We start from the raw sequence: 12,503 nt of genomic DNA, 5'->3' as shown, positions 1-12,503 counted from the left end.
ACTTGCGGCCACACCATCCTGAACGCGCCCGATCTCGTCAGATCTCGGAAGCTAAACGGGGCAGGGCCTGGTCAGTACTTGGATGGGAGACCTCCTAGAATTACCAGGTGCTGCAAGCTTTTTACGTCTCCTGGGTAACTTCATCGTAGCTCTTAATACTCTCTTTCTGTCTCCAGGAGATATAATTGAAGAATTGTACACGTACCCGGCTACTTTCAACACGCTTTGCTGCACTGATATTTTTCCCTCCATTTTTCTTTTTTCTTTTGTTTTTTGCTGGAAGTTCCATCAATACCCTCCAGCCTTTAAGAGACATCATGCAGCCAGGCCTCTTGGCTTGAGGCCACACCGTCCTGAAGACGCAAGATCTCGTCAGATCTCGGAAGAAAAACTGGGCAGGGCCTGGTCAGTAATTGGATAGGTGACCTCCTGGAAATACCAGGTGCTGAATGCTTTTTACATCTCCTGGGTAACTTCATCGTAGCTCTTAATACTCTCATTCAGTCTGGAGGAGATATAATTGAAGAATTGTACATGTACCCGGCTACTTTCAACACCCTGTCCTGCACTGATATTTTTCCCTCCATTTTTCTATTTATTTATTTTTTATTTTTTGCTGGAAGTTCCGTCAATACCCGCCAGCCTTTAAGAGACATCATGCAGCCCGGCCTCTTGGCTTGCGGCCACACCGTCCTGATCGCGCCCGATCTTGCCCGATCTTGCCCGATCTTGTCAGATCTCGGAAGCTAAACGGGGCAGGACCTGGTCAGTACTTAAATGTGAGACCTCCTGGAAATACCAGGTGCTGCCAGCTTTTTACGTCTCCTGGGGAACTTCATCGTAGCTCTTAATACTCTCTTTCAGTCTGGAGAAGATATAATTGAAGAATTGTACACGTACCCGGCTACTTTCAACACCCTTTGCTGCACTGATATTTTTCCCTCCATTTTTTTTTTTTTTTTTTTGCTGGAAGTTCCGTCAATACCCGCCAACCTTTAGGAGACATCATGCAGCCAGGCCTTTCGGCTTGTGGCCACACCGTCCTGAATGCGCCAGATCTCGTCAGATCTCGGAAGCTAAACGGGGCAGGGCCTGGTCAGTACTTGGATGGGAGACCTCCTAGAAATACCAGGTGCTGCAAGCTTTTTACGTCTCCTGGGTAACTTCATCGTAGCTCTTAATACTCTCTTTCTGTCTCCAGGAGATATAATTGAAGAATTGTACACGTACCCGGCTACTTTCAACACCCTTTCCTGAATTGATATTTTTCCCTCCATTTTTCTATTTTTTTTTTTTTTTTGCTGGAAGTTCCGTCAATACCCGCTAGCCTTTAAGAGACATCATGCAGCCAGGCATCTCGGCTTGCGGCCACACCATCCTGAACTCGCCCGATCTCGTCAGATCTTGGAAGCTAAACGGGGCAGGACCTGGTCGGTACATGAATGTGAGACCTCCTGGAAATACCTGGTGCTGCAAGCTTTTACGTCTCCTGGGTAACTTTATCGTAGCTCTTAATACTCTCTATCTGTCTGGAGGAGATATAATTGAAGTATTGTACACGTACCCAGCTACTGTCAACACCCTTTGCTGCACTGATATTTTTCCATCCATTTTTCTTTTTTTTTTTTTTTTTTTGCTGGAAGTTCCGTCAATACCCGCCAAGCTTTAAGAGACATCATGCAGCCAGGCCTCTTGGCTTGCAGCCACACCATCCTGAACGTGCCTGATCTCGTCAGATCTCGGAAGCTAAACGGGGCAGGGCCTGATCAGAACTTGGATGGGAGACCTCCAGGAAATACCTGGTGCTGCAAGCTTTTTACGTCTCCTGGGTAACTTCATCGTAGCTCTTAATACTCTCTATCTGTCTGGAGGTGTTATAATTGAGGAATTGTACACGTACCCGGCTACTTTCAACAGCCTTTGCTGCACTGATATTTTTCCATCCATTTTTCTTTTTTTTTTTTTTTTTTTTTTTTTTGCTGGCAGTTCCGTCAATATCCGCCAGCCTTTAAGGGACATCATGCAACCAGGCCTCTCGGCTTGCGGACACACAGTCCTGAATGAACCCGATGTCAGAAGATCTCGGAAGCTAAACGGGGCAGGACCTGGTCAGTACTTAAATGTGAGACCTCCTGGAAATACCAGGTGCTGCCAGCTTTTTACGTCTCCTGGGGAACTTCATCGTAGCTCTTAATACTCTCTTTCAGTCTGGAGAAGATATAATTGAAGAATTGTACACGTACCCGGCTACTTTCAACACCCTTTGCTGCACTGATATGTTTCCCTCCATTTTTCTTTTTTTTTTTGCTGGAAATTCCGTCAATACCCGCCAGCCTTTAAGAGACATCATGCAGCCAGACATCTCGGCTTGCGGCCACACCGTCCTGAACGCGCCCGATCTTGTCAGATCTCGGAAGCTAAATGGGGCAGGACCTGGTCAGTACATGAATGTGAGACCTCCTGGAAATACCTCGTGCTGCAAGCTTTTACGTCTCCTGGGTAACTTTATCGTAGCTCTTAATACTCTCTATCTGTCTGGAGGAGATATAATTGAAGTATTGTACACGTACCCAGCTACTGTCAACACCCTTTGCTGCACTGATATTTTTCCATCCATTTTTCTATTTTTTTTTTTTTTTTTGCTGGAAATTCCGTCAATACCCGCTAGCCTTTAAGAGACATCATGCAGCCAGGCATCTCGGCTTGCGGCCACACCATCCTGAACTCGCCCGTTCTCGTCAGATCTTGGAAGCTAAACGGGGCAGGACCTGGTCGGTACATGAATGTGAGACCTCCTGGAAATACCTGGTGCTGCAAGCTTTTACGTCTCCTGGGTAACTTTATCGTAGCTCTTAATACTCTCTATCTGTCTGGAGGAGATATAATTGAAGTATTGTACACGTACCCAGCTACTGTCAACACCCTTTGCTGCACTGATATTTTTCCATCCATTTTTCTTTTTTTTTTTTTTTTTTTGCTGGAAGTTCCGTCAATACCCGCCAACCTTTACGAGACATCATGCAGCCAGGCCTCTTGGCTTGCAGCCACACCATCCTGAACGTGCCTGATCTCGTCAGATCTCGGAAGCTAAACGGGGCAAGGCCTGATCAGAACTTGGATGGGAGACCTCCAGGAAATACCTGGTGCTGCAAGCTTTTTACGTCTCCTGGGTAACTTCATCGTAGCTCTTAATACTCTCTATCTGTCTGGAGGTGTTATAATTGAGGAATTGTACACGTACCCGGCTTCTTTCAACAGCCTTTGCTGCACTGGTATTTTTCCCTCTATTTTTCTTTTTTTTATTTGCTGGCAGTTCCGTCAATACCCGCCAGCCTTTAAGAGATATCATGCAGCCACGCGTCTCGGCTTGCGGCCACACCATCCTGAACGCGCCCGATCTCGTCAGATCTCGGAAGCTAAACGGGGCAGGACCTGGTCAGTACTTGAATGTGAGACCTCCTGGAAATACCTGGTGCTGCAAGCTTTTACGTCTCCTGGGTAACTTTATCGTAGCTCTTAATTCTCTCTTTCTGTCTGGAGGAGATATAATTGAAGTATTGTACACGTACCCAGCTACTGTCAACACCCTTTGCTGCACTGATATTTTTCCATCCATTTTTCTTTTTTTTTTTTTTTTTTTTTTTTTTTTTTTGCTGGCAGTTCCGTCAATATCCGCCAGCCTTTAAGAGACATCATGCAACCAGGCCTCTCGGCTTGCGGACACACAGTCCTGAATGAGCCCGATGTCAGAAGATCTCGGAAGCTAAACGGGGCAGGGCCTGGTCAGTACTTGGATGGGAGACCTCCTAGAAATACCAGGTGCTGCAAGATTTTTACGTTTCCTGGGTAACTTCATCGTAGCTCTTAATACTCTCTTTCTGTCTCCAGGAGATATAATTGAAGAATTGTACACGTACCAGGCTACTTTCAACACCCTTTGCTGCACTGGTATATTTCCCTCTATTTTTCTTTTTTTTTTTGCTGGCAGTTCCGTCAATACCCGCCAGCCTTTAAGAGACATCATGCAGCCAGGAATCTCGTCTTGCGGCCACACCATCCTGTGGCCACACCGTCCTGAATGCGCCCGATCTCGTCAGATCTCGGAAACTAAATGGGGCAGGGCCTGGTCAGTACTTGGATGGGAGACCTCCTAGAAATACCAGGTGCTGCAAGCTTTTTACGTCTCCTGGGTAACTTCATCGTAGCTCTTAATACTCTCTTTCTGTCTCCAGGAGATATAATTGAAGAATTGTACACGTACCCGGCTACTTTCAACACCCTTTCCTGCACTGATATTTTTCCCTCCATTTTTCTATTTTTTTTTTTTTTTTTTTGCTGGAAATTCCGTCAATACCCGCCAGCCTTTAAGAGACATCATGCAGCCAGGCATCTCGGCTTGCGGCCACACCATCCTGAACTCGCCCGATCTCGTCAGATCTTGGAAGCTAAACGGGGCAGGACCTGGTCGGTACATGAATGTGAGACCTCCTGGAAATACCTGGTGCTGCAAGCTTTTACGTCTCCTGGGTAACTTTATCGTAGCTCTTAATACTCTCTATCTGTCTGGAGGAGATATAATTGAAGTATTGTACACGTACCCAGCTACTGTCAACACCCTTTGCTGCACTGATATTTTTCCATCCATTTTTCTTTTTTTTTTTTTTTTTTTGCTGGAAGTTCCGTCAATACCCGCCAAGCTTTAAGAGACATCATGCAGCCAGGCCTCTTGGCTTGCAGCCACACCATCCTGAACGTGCCTGATCTCGTCAGATCTCGGAAGCTAAACGGGGCAGGGCCTGATCAGAACTTGGATGGGAGACCTCCAGGAAATACCTGGTGCTGCAAGCTTTTTACGTCTCCTGGGTAACTTCATCGTAGCTCTTAATACTCTCTATCTGTCTGGAGGTGTTATAATTGAGGAATTGTACACGTACCCGGCTACTTTCAACAGCCTTTGCTGCACTGATATTTTTCCATCCATTTTTCTTTTTTTTTTTTTTTTTTTTTTTTTTGCTGGCAGTTCCGTCAATATCCGCCAGCCTTTAAGAGACATCATGCAACCAGGCCTCTCGGCTTGCGGACACACAGTCCTGAATGAGCCCGATGTCAGAAGATCTCGGAAGCTAAACGGGGCAGGACCTGGTCAGTACTTAAATGTGAGACCTCCTGGAAATACCAGGTGCTGCCAGCTTTTTACGTCTCCTGGGGAACTTCATCGTAGCTCTTAATACTCTCTTTCAGTCTGGAGAAGATATAATTGAAGAATTGTACACGTACCCGGCTACTTTCAACACCCTTTGCTGCACTGATATTTTTCCATCCATTTTTTTTTTTTTTTTTTTGCTGGAAATTCCGTCAATACCCGCTAGCCTTTAAGAGACATCATGCAGCCAGACATCTCGGCTTGCGGCCACACCGTCCTGAACGCGCCCGATCTTGTCAGATCTCGGAAGCTAAATGGGGCAGGACCTGGTCAGTACATGAATGTGAGACCTCCTGGAAATACCTCGTGCTGCAAGCTTTTACGTCTCCTGGGTAACTTTATCGTAGCTCTTAATACTCTCTATCTGTCTGGAGGAGATATAATTGAAGTATTGTACACGTACCCAGCTACTGTCAACACCCTTTGCTGCACTGATATTTTTCCATCCATTTTTCTTTTTTTTTTTTTTTTTTTGCTGGAAGTTCCGTCAATACCCGCCAACCTTTACGAGACATCATGCAGCCAGGCCTCTTGGCTTGCAGCCACACCATCCTGAACGTGCCTGATCTCGTCAGATCTCGGAAGCTAAACGGGGCAGGGCCTGATCAGAACTTGGATGGGAGACCTCCAGGAAATACCTGGTGCTGCAAGCTTTTTACGTCTCCTGGGTAACTTCATCGTAGCTCTTAATACTCTCTATCTGTCTGGAGGTGTTATAATTGAGGAATTGTACACGTACCCGGCTACTTTCAACAGCCTTTGCTGCACTGGTATTTTTCCCTCTATTTTTCTTTTTTTTATTTGCTGGCAGTTCCGTCAATACCCGCCAGCCTTTAAGAGATATCATGCAGCCACGCGTCTCGGCTTGCGGCCACACCATCCTGAACGCGCCCGATCTCGTCAGATCTCGGAAGCTAAACGGGGCAGGACCTGGTCAGTACTTGAATGTGAGACCTCCTGGAAATACCTGGTGCTGCAAGCTTTTACGTCTCCTGGGTAACTTTATCGTAGCTCTTAATTCTCTCTTTCTGTCTGGAGGAGATATAATTGAAGTATTGTACACGTACCCAGCTACTGTCAACACCCTTTGCTGCACTGATATTTTTCCATCCATTTTTCTTTTTTTTTTTTTTTTTTGCTGGCAGTTCCGTCAATACCCGCCAGCCTTTAAGAGACATCATGCAGCCAGGAATCTCGTCTTGCGGCCACACCATCCTGTGGCCACACCGTCCTGAATGCGCCCGATCTCGTCAGATCTCGGAAACTAAACGGGGCAGGGCCTGGTCAGTACTTGGATGGGAGACCTCCTAGAAATACCAGGTGCTGCAAGCTTTTTACGTCTCCTGGGTAACTTCATCGTAGCTCTTAATACTCTCTTTCTGTCTCCAGGAGATATAATTGAAGAATTGTACACGTACCCGGCTACTTTCAACACCCTTTCCTGCACTGATATTTTTCCCTCCATTTTTCTATTTTTTTTTTTTTTTTTTTGCTGGAAATTCCGTCAATACCCGCCAGCCTTTAAGAGACATCATGCAGCCAGGCATCTCGGCTTGCGGCCACACCATCCTGAACTCGCCCGATCTCGTCAGATCTTGGAAGCTAAACGGGGCAGGACCTGGTCGGTACATGAATGTGAGACCTCCTGGAAATACCTGGTGCTGCAAGCTTTTACGTCTCCTGGGTAACTTTATCGTAGCTCTTAATACTCTCTATCTGTCTGGAGAAGATATAATTGAAGAATTGTACACGTACCCGGCTACTTTCAACACCCTTTGCTGCACTGATATTTTTCCCTCCATTTTTCTTTTTTTTTTTGCTGGAAATTCCGTCAATACCCGCCAGCCTTTAAGAGACATCATGCAGCCAGACATCTCGGCTTGCGGCCACACCGTCCTGAACGCGCCCGATCTTGTCAGATCTCGGAAGCTAAATGGGGCAGGACCTGGTCAGTACATGAATGTGAGACCTCCTGGAAATACCTCGTGCTGCAAGCTTTTACGTCTCCTGGGTAACTTTATCGTAGCTCTTAATACTCTCTATCTCTCTGGAGGAGATATAATTGAAGTATTGTACACGTACCCAGCTACTGTCAACACCCTTTGCTGCACTGATATTTTTCCATCCATTTTTTTTTTTTTTTTTTTGCTGGAAGTTCCGTCAATACCCGCCAACCTTTAGGAGACATCATGCAGCCAGCCCTTTCGGGTTGTGGCCACACAGTCCTGAATGCGCCCGATCTCGTCAGATCTCGGAAGCTAAACGGGGCAGGGCCTGATCAGTACTTGGATGGGAGACCTCCTAGAAATACCAGGTGCTGCAAGCTTTTTACGTCTCCTGGGTAACTTCATCGTAGCTCTTAATACTCTCTTTCTGTCTCCAGGAGATATAATTGAAGAATTGTACACGTACCCGGCTACTTTCAACACCCTTTCCTGCACTGATATTTTTCCCTCCATTTTTCTATTTTTTTTTTTTTTTTTGCTGGAAATTCCGTCAATACCCGCTAGCCTTTAAGAGACATCATGCAGCCAGGCATCTCGGCTTGCGGCCACACCATCCTGAACTCGCCCGATCTCGTCAGATCTTGGAAGCTAAACGGGGCAGGACCTGGTCGGTACATGAATGTGAGACCTCCTGGAAATACCTGGTGCTGCAAGCTTTTACGTCTCCTGGGTAACTTTATCGTAGCTCTTAATACTCTCTATCTGTCTGGAGGAGATATAATTGAAGTATTGTACACGTACCCAGCTACTGTCAACACCCTTTGCTGCACTGATATTTTTCCATCCATTTTTCTTTTTTTTTTTTTTTTTTGCTGGAAGTTCCGTCAATACCCGCCAACCTTTACGAGACATCATGCAGCCAGGCCTCTTGGCTTGCAGCCACACCATCCTGAACGTGCCTGATCTCGTCAGATCTCGGAAGCTAAACGGAGCAGGGCCTGATCAGAACTTGGATGGGAGACCTCCAGGAAATACCTGGTGCTGCAAGCTTTTTACGTCTCCTGGGTAACTTCATCGTAGCTCTTAATACTCTCTATCTGTCTGGAGGTGTTATAATTGAGGAATTGTACACGTACCCGGCTACTTTCAACAGCCTTTGCTGCACTGGTATTTTTCCCTCTATTTTTCTTTTTTTTATTTGCTGGCAGTTCCGTCAATACCCGCCAGCCTTTAAGAGATATCATGCAGCCACGCGTCTCGGCTTGCGGCCACACCATCCTGAACGCGCCCGATCTCGTCAGATCTCGGAAGCTAAACGGGGCAGGACCTGGTCAGTACTTGAATGTGAGACCTCCTGGAAATACCTGGTGCTGCAAGCTTTTACGTCTCCTGGGTAACTTTATCGTAGCTCTTAATTCTCTCTTTCTGTCTGGAGGAGATATAATTGAAGTATTGTACACGTATCCAGCTACTGTCAACACCCTTTGCTGCACTGATATTTTTCCATCCATTTTTCATTTTTTTTTTTTTTTTTTTTTTTTTTGCTGGCAGTTCCGTCAATATCCGCCAGCCTTTAAGAGACATCATGCAACCAGGCCTCTCGGCTTGCGGACACACAGTCCTGAATGAGCCCGATGTCAGAAGATCTCGGAAGCTAAACGGGGCAGGGCCTGGTCAGTACTTGGATGGGAGACCTCCTAGAAATACCAGGTGCTGCAAGATTTTTACGTTTCCTGGGTAACTTCATCGTAGCTCTTAATACTCTCTTTCTGTCTCCAGGAGATATAATTGAAGAATTGTACACGTACCAGGCTACTTTCAACACCCTTTGCTGCACTGGTATATTTCCCTCTATTTTTCTTTTTTTTTTTGCTGGCAGTTCCGTCAATACCCGCCAGCCTTTAAGAGACATCATGCAGCCAGGAATCTCGGCTTGCGGCCACACCATCCTGTGGCCACACCGTCCTGAATGCGCCCGATCTCGTCAGATCTCGGAAGCTAAACGGGGCAGGGCCTGGTCAGTACTTGGATGGGAGACCTCCTAGAAATACCAGGTGCTGCAAGCTTTTTACGTCTCCTGGGTAACTTCATCGTAGCTCTTAATACTCTCTTTCTGTCTCCAGGAGATATAATTGAAGAATTGTACACGTACCCGGCTACTTTCAACACCCTTTCCTGCACTGATATTTTTCCCTCCATTTTTCTATTTTTTTTTTTTTTTTTTTGCTGGAAATTCCGTCAATACCCGCCAGCCTTTAAGAGACATCATGCAGCCAGGCATCTCGGCTTGCGGCCACACCATCCTGAACTCGCCCGATCTCGTCAGATCTTGGAAGCTAAACGGGGCAGGACCTGGTCGGTACATGAATGTGAGACCTCCTGGAAATACCTGGTGCTGCAAGCTTTTACGTCTCCTGGGTAACTTTATCGTAGCTCTTAATACTCTCTATCTGTCTGGAGGAGATATAATTGAAGTATTGTACACGTACCCAGCTACTGTCAACACCCTTTGCTGCACTGATATTTTTCCATCCATTTTTCTTTTTTCTTTTTTTATTTTTTATTTTTGCTGGAAGTTCCGTCAATACCCGCCAACCTTTAAGAGACATCATGCAGCCAGTCCTCTCGGCTTGAGGCCACACCGTCCTGAAGACGCAAGATCTCGTCAGATCTCGGAAGAAAAACTGGGCAGGGCCTGGTCAGTAATTGGATGGGTGACCTCCTGGAAGTACCAGGTGCTGAAAGCTTTTTACATCTCCTGGGTAACTTCAGCGTAGCTCTTAATACTCTCATTCAGTCTGGAGGAGATATAATTGAAGAATTGTACATGTACCCGGCTACTTTCAACACCCTGTCCTGCACTGATATTTTTCCCTCCATTTTTCTATTTATTTATTTTTTATTTTTTACTGGAAGTTCCGTCAATACCCGCCAGCCTTTAAGAGACATCATGCAGCCCGGCCTCTTGGCTTGCGGCCACACCGTCCTGAACGCGCCCGATCTTGCCCGATCTTGCCCGATCTTGTCAGATCTCGGAAGCTAAACGGGGCAGGACCTGGTCAGTACTTAAATGTGAGACCTCCTGGAAATACCAGGTGCTGCCAGCTTTTTACGTCTCCTGGGGAACTTCATCGTAGCTCTTAATACTCTCTTTCAGTCTGGAGAAGATATAATTGAAGAATTGTACACATACCCGGCTACTTTCAACACCCTTTGCTGCACTGGTATTTTTCCCTCTATTTTTCTTTTTTTTTTTCGCTGGCAGTTCCTTCAATACCCGCCAGCCTTTAAGAGACATCATGCAGCCAGGCATCTCGGCTTGCGGCCACACCATCCTGAACGCGCCCGATCTCATCAGATCTCGGAAGCTAAACGGGGCAGGGCCTGGTCAGTACTTTGATGGGAGACCTCCTGGAAATACCAGGTCCTGCAAGCTTTTTACGTCTCCTGGGTAACTTCATCGTAGCTCTTAATACTCTCTTTCTGTCTCCAGGAGATATAATTGAAGAATTGTACACGTACCCGGCTACTTTCAACATCCTTTCCTGCACTGATATTTTTCCCTCCATTTTTCTTTTTTTTTTTTTTTTTTTTTGCTGGAAATTCCGTCAATACCCGCCAGCCTTTAAGAGACATCATGCAGCCAGACATCTCGGCTTGCGGCCACACCGTCCTGAACGCGCCCGATCTTGTCAGATCTCGGAAGCTAAACGGGGCAGGACCTGGTCAGTACATGAATGTGAGACCTCCTGGAAATACCTCGTGCTGCAAGCTTTTACGTCTCCTGGGTAACTTTATTGTAGCTCTTAATACTCTCTATCTGTCTGGAGGAGATATAATTGAAGTATTGTACACGTACCCAGCTACTGTCAACACCCTTTGCTGCACTGATATTTTTCCATCCATTTTTTTTTTTTTTTTTTTGCTGGAAGTTCCGTCAATACCCGCCAACCTTTAAGAGACATCATGCAGCCAGGCCTCTCGGCTTGCGGCCACACCGTCCTGAAGACGCAAGATCTCGTCAGATCTCGGAAGAAAAACTGGGCAGGGCCTGGTCAGTAATTGGATGGGTGACCTCCTGGAAATACCAGGTGCTGAAAGCTTTTTACATCTCCTGGGTAACTTCAGCGTAGCTCTTAATACTCTCATTCAGTCTGGAGGAGATATAATTGAAGAATTGTACATGTACCCGGCTACTTTCAACACCCTGTCCTGCACTGATATTTTTCCCTCCATTTTTCTATTTATTTATTTTTTATTTTTTACTGGAAGTTCCGTCAATACCCGCCAGCCTTTAAGAGACATCATGCAGCCCGGCCTCTTGGCTTGCGGCCACACCGTCCTGAACGCGCCCGATCTTGCCCGATCTTGCCCGATCTTGCCCGATCTTGTCAGATCTCGGAAGCTAAACGGGGCAGGGCCTGGTCAGTAATTGGATGGGTGACCTCCTGGAAATACCAGGTGCTGCAAGCCTTTTACGTCTCCTGGGTAACTTCATCGTAGCTCTTAATACTCTCTTTCTGTCTGGAGGAGATATAATTGAAGAATTGTACACGTACTAGGCTACTTTCAACACCCTTTGCTGCACTGATATTTTTCCCTCCATTTTTCTTTTTATTTTATTTTTTTGCTGGAAGTTCCGTCAATATCCGCCAGCCTTTAAGAGACATCATGCAGCCAGGCCTCTTGGCTTGTAGTCACACCGTCCTGAACGCGCCCGATCATATCAGATTTCGGAAGCTTAACGGGGCAGGGCCTGGTCAGTACTTGGATGTGTGACCTCCTGGAAATACCAGGTGCTGCAAGCTTTTTACGTCTCCTGGGTAACTTCATCGTAGCTCTTAATACTCTCTTTCTGTCTCCAGGAGATATAATTGAAGAATTGTACACGTACCCGGCTACTTTCAACACCCTTTGCTGCACTGGTATATTTCCCTCTATTTTTCTTTTTTTTTTTTGCTGGCAGTTCCGTCAATACCCGCCAACCTTTAAGAGACATCATGCAGCCAGGCCTTTTGGCTTGTGGCCACACCGTCCTGAATGCGCCCGATCTCGTCAGATCTTGGAAGCTAAACGGGGCACGGCCTGGTCAGTACTTGGATGGGAGACTTCCTAGAAATACCAGGTGCTGCAAGCTCTTTACGTCTCCTGGGTAACTTCATCGTAGCTCTTAATACTCTCTTTCTGTCTCCAGGAGATATAATTGAAGAATTGTACACGTATCCAGCTACTGTCAACACCCTTTGCTGCACTGATATTTTTCCCTCCATTTTCCATTTTTTTTTTTTTTTTTTCTTGCTGGAAGTTCCGTCAATACCCGCCAGCCTTTAAGAGACATCATGCAGCCAGGCATC

The 12,503-nt window shown here is 46.3% G+C and overlaps 2 non-coding genes and 30 pseudogenes across 2 annotated transcripts; all 32 read left to right on the top strand.

Annotated features, from left to right (window-relative positions):
• LOC136733392 (uncharacterized) lies at positions 1-119 on the top strand (annotated as a pseudogene).
• Positions 120-675: 556 nt separating this feature from the next.
• LOC136733773 (uncharacterized) lies at positions 676-814 on the top strand (annotated as a pseudogene).
• Positions 815-1,025: 211 nt separating this feature from the next.
• On the top strand, positions 1,026-1,144 carry LOC136733334 (5S ribosomal RNA). Its single transcript, XR_010810223.1, has one exon. It is a non-coding gene; the product is annotated as a 5S ribosomal RNA (ribosomal RNA).
• A 216-nt stretch (positions 1,145-1,360) lies between these two features.
• On the top strand, positions 1,361-1,479 carry LOC136733659 (uncharacterized; annotated as a pseudogene).
• Positions 1,480-1,695: 216 nt separating this feature from the next.
• Positions 1,696-1,814, top strand: LOC136733496 (uncharacterized; annotated as a pseudogene).
• A 552-nt stretch (positions 1,815-2,366) lies between these two features.
• Positions 2,367-2,485, top strand: LOC136733718 (uncharacterized; annotated as a pseudogene).
• A 216-nt stretch (positions 2,486-2,701) lies between these two features.
• On the top strand, positions 2,702-2,820 carry LOC136733734 (uncharacterized; annotated as a pseudogene).
• Positions 2,821-3,036: 216 nt separating this feature from the next.
• Positions 3,037-3,155, top strand: LOC136733595 (uncharacterized; annotated as a pseudogene).
• Positions 3,156-3,365: 210 nt separating this feature from the next.
• LOC136733376 (uncharacterized) lies at positions 3,366-3,484 on the top strand (annotated as a pseudogene).
• Positions 3,485-4,056: 572 nt separating this feature from the next.
• Positions 4,057-4,175, top strand: LOC136733539 (uncharacterized; annotated as a pseudogene).
• A 219-nt stretch (positions 4,176-4,394) lies between these two features.
• On the top strand, positions 4,395-4,513 carry LOC136733658 (uncharacterized; annotated as a pseudogene).
• A 216-nt stretch (positions 4,514-4,729) lies between these two features.
• Positions 4,730-4,848, top strand: LOC136733494 (uncharacterized; annotated as a pseudogene).
• Positions 4,849-5,402: 554 nt separating this feature from the next.
• LOC136733717 (uncharacterized) lies at positions 5,403-5,521 on the top strand (annotated as a pseudogene).
• Positions 5,522-5,737: 216 nt separating this feature from the next.
• Positions 5,738-5,856, top strand: LOC136733493 (uncharacterized; annotated as a pseudogene).
• A 210-nt stretch (positions 5,857-6,066) lies between these two features.
• Positions 6,067-6,185, top strand: LOC136733375 (uncharacterized; annotated as a pseudogene).
• A 231-nt stretch (positions 6,186-6,416) lies between these two features.
• Positions 6,417-6,535, top strand: LOC136733478 (uncharacterized; annotated as a pseudogene).
• Positions 6,536-6,754: 219 nt separating this feature from the next.
• Positions 6,755-6,873, top strand: LOC136733656 (uncharacterized; annotated as a pseudogene).
• Positions 6,874-7,081: 208 nt separating this feature from the next.
• On the top strand, positions 7,082-7,200 carry LOC136733716 (uncharacterized; annotated as a pseudogene).
• A 210-nt stretch (positions 7,201-7,410) lies between these two features.
• Positions 7,411-7,529, top strand: LOC136733473 (uncharacterized; annotated as a pseudogene).
• Positions 7,530-7,746: 217 nt separating this feature from the next.
• On the top strand, positions 7,747-7,865 carry LOC136733655 (uncharacterized; annotated as a pseudogene).
• A 215-nt stretch (positions 7,866-8,080) lies between these two features.
• LOC136733585 (uncharacterized) lies at positions 8,081-8,199 on the top strand (annotated as a pseudogene).
• Positions 8,200-8,409: 210 nt separating this feature from the next.
• On the top strand, positions 8,410-8,528 carry LOC136733374 (uncharacterized; annotated as a pseudogene).
• Positions 8,529-9,096: 568 nt separating this feature from the next.
• LOC136733384 (uncharacterized) lies at positions 9,097-9,215 on the top strand (annotated as a pseudogene).
• A 219-nt stretch (positions 9,216-9,434) lies between these two features.
• LOC136733654 (uncharacterized) lies at positions 9,435-9,553 on the top strand (annotated as a pseudogene).
• A 224-nt stretch (positions 9,554-9,777) lies between these two features.
• Positions 9,778-9,896, top strand: LOC136733769 (uncharacterized; annotated as a pseudogene).
• Positions 9,897-10,117: 221 nt separating this feature from the next.
• Positions 10,118-10,256, top strand: LOC136733750 (uncharacterized; annotated as a pseudogene).
• A 210-nt stretch (positions 10,257-10,466) lies between these two features.
• LOC136733272 (5S ribosomal RNA) lies at positions 10,467-10,585 on the top strand. The gene has a single exon (XR_010810165.1). It is a non-coding gene; the product is annotated as a 5S ribosomal RNA (ribosomal RNA).
• A 219-nt stretch (positions 10,586-10,804) lies between these two features.
• Positions 10,805-10,923, top strand: LOC136733677 (uncharacterized; annotated as a pseudogene).
• A 210-nt stretch (positions 10,924-11,133) lies between these two features.
• Positions 11,134-11,252, top strand: LOC136733664 (uncharacterized; annotated as a pseudogene).
• A 221-nt stretch (positions 11,253-11,473) lies between these two features.
• On the top strand, positions 11,474-11,622 carry LOC136733498 (uncharacterized; annotated as a pseudogene).
• Positions 11,623-11,838: 216 nt separating this feature from the next.
• On the top strand, positions 11,839-11,957 carry LOC136733612 (uncharacterized; annotated as a pseudogene).
• A 210-nt stretch (positions 11,958-12,167) lies between these two features.
• LOC136733535 (uncharacterized) lies at positions 12,168-12,286 on the top strand (annotated as a pseudogene).
• Positions 12,287-12,503: the final 217 nt, after the last annotated feature.

This window comes from Amia ocellicauda, unplaced genomic scaffold (genome assembly GCF_036373705.1).
Source record: "Amia ocellicauda isolate fAmiCal2 unplaced genomic scaffold, fAmiCal2.hap1 HAP1_SCAFFOLD_36, whole genome shotgun sequence".
In the NCBI taxonomy this organism is placed as follows: Eukaryota; Metazoa; Chordata; class Actinopteri; order Amiiformes; family Amiidae; genus Amia; species Amia ocellicauda.
This window is presented reverse-complemented; position numbering and strand designations above follow the sequence as displayed.